The following is an 11,556-nucleotide window of genomic DNA, read 5'->3' on the forward strand; positions in this document are numbered from 1 at the left end:
AATGCTAAGGACAAAGGATTGGCTCAAGCTCAAAAGCTCAAGACTCTTCATTTTATATTTTAGTGATCCAAGATCACATTGAGTCTTTAGGAAAAGCCAATACTATCAAGGAGGGATGAGGTGTTGCTTAATGAGCCTCTTGCTTCATGTGCTTAGTGATATGTTCCAAAACCCTCAACTACTTTCCCATATCCACATATGACCTAAACCCTAAGCCAAACTCGGTCCTACCAATTCTTCCTATCCGGCGCCACCGAGTTTTCATTTGTCATAAGCCACTGCCAAACCCTAGCAATTCGGTTCTACCGATAAGGACCTCGGTCTCACCGAGATGGGATTGCAAACTCTCTGTTTCCCTTTCGTAACTTTTCGGTCTCACCGAAAGAGCGAATCGGTCCCACCGAGATTGCAATGTAAACTCAGTGTTTCCCCTTTGTAACTTTTCGGTCTCACCGAGTTCCACTCGGTCTCACCGAAAGAGCAAATCGGTCCCACCGAGTTTACCTGACCAACTCTCTGGTTAGCTTATTACCAAACTCGGTCTCACCGAGTTTGTGTAATCGGTCTCACCGAGATTATGTTATGCCCAAACCCTAACCATATCGGTCCTACCGAGTTGCATGTCAGTCCCACCGAAAATCTCTAACGGTCACTAGGTTTACCTTTTCGGTCCGACTGAGGTTGTTGATTCGGTCCCACCGAGATTGGAAAACTGTGTGTAACGGTTGGATTTTGTGTGTAGGCTATATATACCCCTCCACCTCCTCTTCATTCGTGGAGAGAGCCATCAGAACACATACACAATTCCAACTCATATGTTCTGAGAGAGAACCACCTACTCATGTGTTGAGACCAAGATATTCCATTCCTACCATATGAATCTTGATCTCTAGCCTTCCCCAAGTTGCTTTCCACTCAAATCTTCTTTCCACAAAATCCAAATCCTATGAGAGAGAGTTGAGTGTTGGGGAGACTATCATTTGAAGCACAAGAGCAAGGAGTTCATCATCAACACACCATTTGTTACTTCTTGGAGAGTGGTGTCTCCTAGATTGGCTAGGTGTCACTTGGGAGCCTCCGACAAGATTGTGGAGTTGAACCAAGGAGTTTGTAAGGGCAAGGAGATCACCTACTTCGTGAAGATCTACCGCTAGTGAGGCAAGTCTTGTGTGGGCGATGGCCATGGTGGGATAGACAAGGTTGCTTCTTCGTGGACCCTTTGTGGGTGGTTGCTTCTTCGTGGACCCTTCGTGGGTGGAGCCCTGTGTGGACTCGCGCAACTGTTACCCTTGGGTGGAGCCCTGTGTGGACTCGCGCAACCGTTACCCTTCATGGGTTGAAGTCTCCATCAACGTGGATGTAGGATAGCACCACCTATCCGAACCACGGGAAAAACATCCGTGTCTCCAATTGCGTTTGAATTCTCCAAACCCTTCCCTTTACATTCTTACAAGTTGCTTGCTTTACTTTCCGCTACCTATATACTCTTCGCATGCTTGCTTGAATTATGTGATGATTGCTTGACTTGTCCTAAATTAGCTAAAAACTGCCAAGAACTAAAATTGGGAAAAGGTTAAGTTTTTATTTGGTCAAGTAGTCTAATCACCCCCCTCTAGACATACTTTCGATCCTACAAGTGGTATCAGAGCTTTGGTCTCCATTTGCTTTGATCTCCATAGCTTTTGGTGATCATAGCCTTGGTTTCACAACCTAGGAGAGTATGGCGTCTAGCGAGGGAAATTATCACCGTAGAGGTCCCTACTTTGATGGTACTAATTTTGCTAGTTGGAAGCATAAAATGAAAATGCATATTCTTGGACATAACCCCACCGTTTGGGCTATTGTGTGTGTTGGCTTGCAAGGTGACTTCTTTGATGGGAGAGAACCAAATCGTGAAGCTACCGCGGATGAGTTAAAGATGTTGCAATACAATGCTCAAGCTTGTGATATTCTCTTCAACGGACTATGCCCCGAAGAATTCAACAAAATCAGCCGTCTTGAGAATGCAAAGGAAATTTGGGACACTTTGATTGATATGCACGAAGGTACCGACTCCGTCAAGGAATCCAAGTTGGATGTGCTTCAAAGCCAACTTGACAAGTTCAAGATGAAGGATGGTGAAGGTGTCGCTGAAATGTACTCTAGGCTTGCTCTCATCACAAATGAGATTGCCGGCTTAGGAAGTGAAGAGATGACCGACAGATTCATCATCAAGAAGATTCTAAGAGCCTTGGATGGAAAATATGATACCATCTGCACATTGATCCAAATGATGCAAAATTACAAAGATCTCAAGCCAACGGAGGTGATTGGAAGAATTGTTGCTCATGATATGTCACTTAAGGATAAAGAGGAATTTCACAACAAATCAAGTGGTGCCTATAAAGCCTCATGTGAAGCCCCTACATCATCAAGTGAGAAACAAGACTTCAATGAAGAATTGAGCTTAATGGTGAAGAACTTCAACAAGTTCTACAAGAGTAGAAGCAAAGATAGAAGCTTCAAGTCAAGGTCCTACAATGACAAAAGATCTTCTAGTCGAGAGCGAAACTGCTACAATTGTGGAAGACCCGGACACTATTCCAATGAGTGTACGTCTCCCTACAAGAGAAGAGAAGATTCTCCAAAAAGAAGAAGCAAAGAATCACCACCAAGAGAGAGAAGGAGTAGAGATCATCGTTATGAACGAAGATATTCACGGAGAAGCAAGGATTCGGAAAGGAAGGAAAATCATCATGGAGCTACACAAGACAAAAACATCAAGCTCATGTTGGTGAATGGGTATCCGACTCCGACTCCGACAGCCACTCCGAGAGAAGTTATCACTCCGACCCCGAAGATACTCAAGATGAAGGTGTTGCCGGTCTAGCACTTGTGTCAACCAACTCCTATGACATATTTGACTCACCAAATGAAGGAATTGGAAGATGCTTCATGGCCAAAGGTCCTAAGGTAACACACCCCGAGTATGTTGATTTCAATAGTGATGAAGATGACTTGTTAGGTGATGATTTGCTTGTTGACAACTCTAGTGATGAATACTATGATGAAACGTCAATTAAACATACTAATCAAGATAAAACGAATAACAATGATAAGGAGAAGATTGAGGCTCTAACTAAAGAACTAAAAACTCTTAAGTTAGCTCATGACACTATCTTCGAAGATCATCGAGAACTTTTAAGAGCTCATGAGAAATTATGCCTTTAAAAGCTCAATCTTGAGCAAGAGCATGAGTTCTTAAAGGCAATCAATGATGATCTCCGCAAGAAAAGTTCTTCTTACATTGCCAAGCGTTTACACTTATCCACTTACATGCCTCAAGTCAAGTCTAGTAACAAGAACAAGAAAGATTCTTCCTCTAGCAGTAACAATGATCATGTTAAATCCAATATTGTTGCTTCTAGTAGTTCTCTTGATTCCACTAATGATTCTCTTAGCCAAGTTACACTTGACTAAGAAAATAGTTTATTGAAGGGAATTATAGAGAAAGGAGTGTACAAAAGCCTTGCCGGGAGTAAGCAATTCGAGGAAATTGTGCGCAAGCAAGGAATGCACCGGAAGAATCAAGGTGTTGGTTTTGAACGGAAGTTCAATGCCAATGGAGTTGAGTGGGAAGAAGATCAATACCCCAAGACAAAGTTTGTTACTCAACAAGAGAAGTATGATACTTCTTTCAAGGGGACACAAGCTCAAGATGATCTTCCACCACAAGACTACAAGCAAAAAGGGAAGGACAAGCTTCAAGAGGAAATTGATGCATTTGAAGAAGCTCCTAAGACCTTAGTCAAGTGGATTCCCAAGACTACTTCAAGTTCCACTTCATCAAGTATGACTACAACTCCAAGGATTCCCATCAAGATGATGTGGATCCAAAAGAAGAAGAACTAGAGAGTTCTTGAGGGTGACTCCGCCAAGATACTTCACTCTTATCATTTTGGCAAGAACAAGTGCAATCAACTTCCACATCTTGCACTAGTTCAAGGAGTCACAAACCCTCTTGTTGGTAAGACAAGGGACAAGGTAACCTAAAAGCTTTCATGGACATCATCTTTTGTGTGCATCACTCTATGTCTATGGATATCCTTGTTTGTTCCTTGTGGGACTAACCCATGTAGGTATTGAAAGTGCAATTCACTCAAATGGATAGCTCCAAGAGATCTACATCAACATTGAGCATCCACATCTTCAATATCTACATGAAGTCATCATCGACAAAACCCAAGGTTAGTTCATCCCTCTTAGGGGGGATATCACATCTAGGGGGAGCTTTACTCTAAGACTTGAGCTAAAGCAACTCTAAAGATGTGAACAAAACAATGCTTTATGTAAAAGTGGTAACCCACTTGAGCTTAAACGATGAGTATGACCTATGATCAAGTGCTCTCACTTGACTCCTAAGTCAATATACTCATATATAGATGACCTAGTCATCGCAAATTGCTTGATAGATGCTAGAATTGGTTGTGCATGCCTTGTCACATATTTCATTTGCCATCTTATTGTGTGAGCATGCTAGTTGCATATTTTACTCATTCAAGGAAATCCACTTGTTGTTTTGATTGTTCGGCTTTATTTCTTTTTGCCAAGTGGATGGACAAGAATGCCTAAGAACCTCCTGTAGCTATCTATGCTTTTCTCGTCTCAAACTCTATTCATGCTGCATCACAAAATTTGATCAAGTCAGATTCGAACCAATCTGTGTGAGGAGCGCTCGGAGTCCCCGATTTGTCATAGACTTAAACTTCCAAAACCTCTTTATGATTCTCGGTCTGACCGATACTCCACTTTCGGTCCTACCGAGATCATTAAGTTGATCTAGTTTTTCGATCTCGGTGCAATCGATTTGAACCTTTCGGTCACACCGAGTTTCAGTAACTGCATGCAGTTATGAATCTCGGTGCCACCGAGTTGTTCCACTCGGTCACACCGACAGGGTCGGGCTATATATAGTCACGGGCAAAATTTTGGAAATTTCTCCGAACCCCTTTGCCCGCGCGATAGCCTGCTCTGCCAACGTGGTCTTCGGATCGTCTTCTCGCCGCCAGTCGCCTCCAGTAGCTGGTCTCCGTCGCCGTCAACAGGAATTCTGCCCCGCCGTTGCCGCCATAGCAAGTCCCCGCCGAACTAGGGTATGGACTTGATATTTGTGCTATTCTCCAATCTTATTCCTAGCACATTGTGTTCTTCATGATTCTTGCCATGATTGAAACACTCCTATACAGTCAAAACGCCCGTAGATTAGCTTTGATTCGAAAAGTTTAGGGTTAGGTTTCTGCCGAAACCATCTCGGACCCACCGAGTTGAAAAACTCGGTCCCACCGATTTGGCTTATGCCATTGCACAAGTGAGACTCGGTATGACCGAGAATTACTTATCGGTGTGACCGATTTTGGAACTCTGTGAAACCCTAGCAGTCTCGGTGCCACCGAACTGTGACTCGGTCCAACCGAGTTCACTAGTTCAGGTGCCAAAACTGCTTCGGTATCACCGAGTTTAAAAATTGGTAGATCCGAGATGATTTCAGTGGGAAACTAAAACTAAGTTTTTGGATCATTCTTTTGCAAAAATCTCTGCATTTTGTGATGCTCATCCTTTCTACCTCATCTATAATCTGTTCACAGGGTCAGCAGTCAGAGTTTGCAGCATGTCTGATCAAAGTGATAGCCAGAATGTGTCAGAACAGCAAGTGGTGATGAGTGAGGGCACTAGTCCCTCAAGTTCTTCAGATGAGGGCAGCAGGAGCACTCCTAGAAACTTGCCAAAAGCTGCCACGAGACAGAGGAAGAAGAGGACTTCTGATTCCGAAGATGAAGATTATGTGGCAGAGGAAGAGGCCACTTCCAAGAGAATTGAGCCAGCTCAAGGCACTAAGCCAGGCCTGAAAATCAAAAGGCCAGCAGGCAGGCAGCCAATGTTAAAGGCCAGAATGTCAACTGAGAAGCCCATAGAGCCAGTTGCAGCTGAGAGCAAGAAAAGAAAGGAAAGAGTAAAGAAGACTGTGGCTAGAGTGCTTGGCAAAGCTTCCATCATGGAAGAGGAAGAAGAAGTAGCTGCACCAGCACCCAAGGCACCCAAGCTAATGGGAGATGCCATAAAATCAGGGGGAGCTGCTTCCAAGGCCAAGCCAGCTCCAAAGCCAAAGCCAAAGAGGAACACAAGAAGCATCCCAGCTGCTGAAAAGAACAAGGCCCCAGTGCCTGAAGCTGCAGAAGAAGAGGAAGAGAATGTCCTAAGGAAGCTAAATCCCAAGATCCCAGACCACAACGATGCTCATCCTGTGGCTGAGGATATGAAGCTCAGGAGAGATTCAGGGCTAAGGAAGTGGAGAGAAGCAGACCCGTATGCTTCAAGGAGAAGGACAACAGTTGACTACAGGTTTCACACCAAGGAGCAGCAGGATTTTTATGAGACAGTGCTGCTAGATAAGAAGCCCATTGTCTATGATATGCGATGGGTTGATTGGACATACATCAAGGACAATGAGGAGCACTATCCTGGAGTGCAAGACAGCTTCATAGCTTGTGGAGTAGCTGACTTTGTTGGGCAGAAGCTCACAAAGTGGAACGAGGAACTCATCATGCAGTTCTACTCCACAGCTCACTTTTATCCAGATGGGAGGATCACATGGATGTCTGAGGGTACAAGGTACCAATCCACAGTTGCTGAGTGGGCACAGATCATTAATGCCCTAGAGGAGCAAGATGATGACTTGGATATCTATGCCAAGAAGAAGATGGACCACAACTCAATGTCAAATATGTACAAGGAGATCCCAAATGAAGCACTTGATACCTTCAAGTTTGGCTCAGTACATTACCTTCTGTCAGGGCTCCCGACTATCAGTTGGATCTTGAGGCACACCTTATTGCCCAAGTCAGGTGATCACAAGATGATCAGAGGCCATGCTATCAACTTGCTACATGTATTTGATGTACCTCAGAAGTTCAAAGTGATGAGCCTCATAGTGGAAACAATCAAGAGGACTGCAGCAGACCAGAAGAGGAGTTGCGGATATGCCCCTCAGATTCAGGAGCTCATCAACTCCAGGATGGGCACGGGCATATATCTATTGGACAAGGAACATTTGCCCATCCGTCCAGATTTTGAGAACAATGAAGTTGTGATGGCTGAGAACGAGCCATCGTCTGCACAAGCTTACGCAAAGAAGGAGAAGGCGAGGAAGGAGAAAGCTGCCAAGATGCCAACTCAGGAGGAGGCATCTGAGTATTTCTTGAAGAGTAAACAAGAGCAGCTTGGTTACCTGATTGCATCCACCCTGCGGATTGAGAAAGGACTAGCCACCCTAACTCAAAACCAGGCAAGCCTAGAGAGAATCATGGAACAAAAGTTCTATGACTTGGATGTCAAGGTAACGGAGATTCAGTCTGCAGTGGAGCAGCTCCAAGATGATATGCAGGAGAGGAGAGGCAGGACTACTACTCATGCCTTTGCCAGAGTGCCAAGAGGTCTGAGGTCGTCTGCCGTGCCAGTTGCTGACACAAGAGCCACCACCTCAGCACCAGCCACAGCCTCAGTTCCACCAGCTCCAGCATCTACTTCAGCTCCAACTCCAACGTCTACTTCAGCATCTACCGAAGCCTTCGTCCTTGGAGTGATCCGGACTCCACCACCACCTGAAGATCAAGCCTGAGCGTCGATCTAGTGCGCATTTTCTAGGAACTTTTTGGTAACTTGTTGCCAAAGGGGGAGAAGATGTATAGATCTTAGGCTTCGAGAGAGAGAGTGTTGCTTTTCTCTCTTGCTTTATTTGGTGGTTTTTCGAACTCGTTTGCTTTTGAGTGCTTGAGATACTATGCTTGTGAGACATTGATGATCATGTGTTTGATCATAAGCTACACTTAATGCTTGCTTAATGCTATTATCTTATCTATCTTATGTGATCATTCATTATTCTTGGTGATGAGTGCATGTATTTCATTCTTATCATTTTAAGCGCTCCACCAAGATGTATGTGACATGGAAGAGTAACCCTTGACTCTAACTCCTTGTGCATTTGCAGTCCAAAGCAAATTTTTTAATATGCACAAATTTAGGGGGAGCTCTTACTTATCACATACTTCTCAAAGCGATGATATATTTCATGCTTATTATCATTTGTCGAAGCTTTGATCTATATGTTGTCATCAATTACCAAAAAGGGGGAGATTGAAAGTGCAACTATCCCTAGGTGGTTTTGGTAATTCATAACAACATATAGCTCATTGAGATAATGCTATTCCAAGATGATTATTTTAGGAAAGCTCAATGATTGGCATGGCATGGATGTGAAAGTGGAACCCTCAAAATGCTAAGGACAAAGGATTGGCTCAAGCTCAAAAGCTCAAGACTCTTCATTTTATATTTTAGTGATCCAAGATCACATTGAGTCTTTAGGAAAAGCCAAACTATCAAGGAGGGATGAGGTGTTGCTTAATGAGCCTCTTGCTTCATGTGCTTAGTGATATGCTCCAAAACCCTCAACTACTTTCCCATATCCACATATGACCTAAACCCTAAGCCAAACTCGGTCCTACCGATTCTTCCTATCCGGCGCCACCGAGTTTTCATTTGTCATAAGCCACTGCCAAACCCTAGCAATTCGGTTCTACCGATAAGGACCTCGGTCTCACCGAGATGGGATTGCAAACTCTCTGTTTCCCTTTCGTAACTTTTCGGTCTCACCGAAAGAGCGAATCGGTCCCACCGAGATTGCAATGTAAACTCAGTGTTTCCCCTTTGTAACTTTTCGGTCTCACCGAGTTCCACTCGGTCTCACCGAAAGAGCAAATCGGTCCCACCGAGTTTGCCTGACCAACTCTCTGGTTAGCTAATTACCAAATTCGGTCTCACCGAGTTTGTGTACTCGGTCTCACCGAGATTACATTATGCCCAAACCCTAACCATATCGGTCCTACCGAGTTGCATGTCAGTCCCACCGAAAATCACTAACGGTCACTAGGTTTACATTTTCGGTCCGACCGAGCTTATTGATTCGGTCCCATCGAGATTGGAAAACTGTGTAACGGTTGGATTTTGTGTGGAGGCTATATATACCCCTCCACCTCCTTCTCATTCTGAGAGAGAGCCATCAGAACACACACACCATTCCAACTCATATGTTTTGAGAGAGAACCACCTACTCATGTTTTGAGACCAAGATATTCCATTCCTACCATATGAATCTTGATCTCTAGCCTTCCCAAGTTGCTTTCCACTCAAATCTTCTTTCCACCAAATCCAAATCCTATGAGAGAGAGTTGAGTGTTGGGGAGACTATCATTTGAAGCACAAGAGCAAGGAGTTCATTACCTACACACCATTTGTTACTTCTTGGAGAGTGGTGTCTCCTAGATTGGCTAGGTGTCACTTGGGAGCCTCCGACAAGATTGTGGAGTTGAACCAAGGAGTTTGTAAGGGCAAGGAGATCGCCTACTTCGTGAAGATTTACCGCTAGTGAGGCAAGTCCTGTGTGGGCGATGGCCATGGTGGGATAGACAAGGTTGCTTCTTCGTGGACCCTTTGTGGGTGGTTACTTCTTCATGGACCCTTCGTGGGTGGAGCCCTGGGTGGTCTCGCGCAACCGTTACCCTTGGGTGGAGCCCTGTGTGGACTCGTGCAACCGTTACCCTTCGTGGGTTGAAGTCTCCATCAACGTGGATGTAGGATAGCACCACCTATCCGAACCACGGGAAAAACATCCGTGTCTCCAATTGCGTTTGAATTCTCCAAACCCTTCCCTTTACATTCTTACAAGTTGCATGCTTTACTTTTCGCTGCCTATATACTCTTTGCATGCTTGCTTGAATTATGTGATGATTGCTTGACTTGTCCTAAATTAGCTAAAAACTGCCAAGAACTAAAATTGGGAAAAGGTTAAGTTTTTATTTGGTCAAGTAGTCTAATCACCCCCCTCTAGAGATACTTTCGATCCTACAATATCTACTATCCATATACCACTTGTATCACCATCTCTTCGCTGAACTAGTGCTCCTATGCAATTTACCATTGTATTGGGTGCATTGGGGACACAAGAGACTCTTTGTTATTTGGTTGCAGGGTTGTTTGAGAGAGACCATTTTCATCCTACGCCTCCCACGGATTGATAAACCTTAGGTCATCCACTTGAGGGAAATTTGCTACTGTCCTACAAACCTCTGCACTTGGAGGCCAACAACGTCTACAAGAAGAAGGTTGTGTAGTAGACATCAAGCTTTTTTCTGGCACCGTTGCCGGGGAGGTTAGCGCTTGAAGGTATATCTTTAGATCTTGCAATCGAATCTTTTAGTTTCTTATTTTATCACTAGTTTAGTTTATAAAAGAAAACTACAAAAAATGGAATTAAGGGTACCTCATATGCTTCATCTTTTTAATATCTATCATGAAAATAAGGATTCCGATAATTGTGCTCAAGTGCTAGAAGAACAATGCATTAGAATGTTTGGCACTAAATATTTGAATGATGAGCATTATTGCAATGTTGTTAGTATGAATTCCTTGAATATCCATGATGCTAATGATATGCAAAGGCACAAGCTTGGGGAAGCTATGTTTGATGAAGATGATATTTTTTGTCCCCCAAGTTTTGATGAGCAAATTTATTATGATGAAAGCATGCCTCGTATTTATGATGATTATATTTATGAAAGTAGATTTGGAGAGGTCATGACTTTATTTAGTGATGAATCCACTATTTTGGAAGAGGTTCCAATTGATTATGAGAACAAAGTTGCTATCTATGATGATTATTGTGATGACTTGTATTCTATAAAGAATAATGATATCCATGAAACTTGTCATCATGATTTTAATTTTCAATTGTATTATGCCTCACATGATAGTTATTTCGTTGAGTTTGCTCCCACTACTATTGATGATAATAAATTTGCTTATGTGGAGAGTAATAAAAATTCTATGCTTGTAGATCATGAAAAGAATGCCCTACGTGATGGTTATATTGTTGAATTTATTATGAGGGAGGAATATATGCTTGTAGGAGTTACAATAATATCAAGTTTCCTCTTTATGTGCTTAAAGTTTTGAAGTTATGCTTGTTCTTCCTTCCTATGCTAGTTGATTATTGTTCTCATAAGTTGTTTGCTCACAAAATCCCTATGCATAGGAAGTGGGTTAGACTTAAATGTGCTAGTAATATTCTTCATGATGCTCTCTTTATGTTTCAATTCTTATCCTTTTTGAGAGCATCATTGAAACCATCATGCCTAGCTAGGGGCATTAAACGTTGGCGCTTGTTGGGAGGCAACCCAATCATATTTTTGTTCCTTGCCTTTTGCCCCTGTTTAGTAATAAATAATTCATCTAGCCTCTAGTTAGATGCGGTTTTATGTTTTAATTAGTGTTTGTGCCAAGTAAAGCCTTTAGGATCTTCTTGGGTGATTGTTATTTGATCTTGCTGTAAAAACAGAAAGTATGCGTTCACGAGAATAATTTTCATTTTTACCAGAGAGCGATAAAATACCAATTACAACTGCAGTAGATCAATAAACAAATTTCTTGGACTTCCTAATTTCTTAGGATTTTTGGAGTTACAGAAGT

The sequence above is a fragment of the Triticum urartu genome, chromosome 5A (assembly GCF_056163025.1).
Source record: "Triticum urartu cultivar PI428250 chromosome 5A, HENAU_Tu73, whole genome shotgun sequence".
Classification (NCBI taxonomy): domain Eukaryota; kingdom Viridiplantae; phylum Streptophyta; class Magnoliopsida; order Poales; family Poaceae; genus Triticum; species Triticum urartu.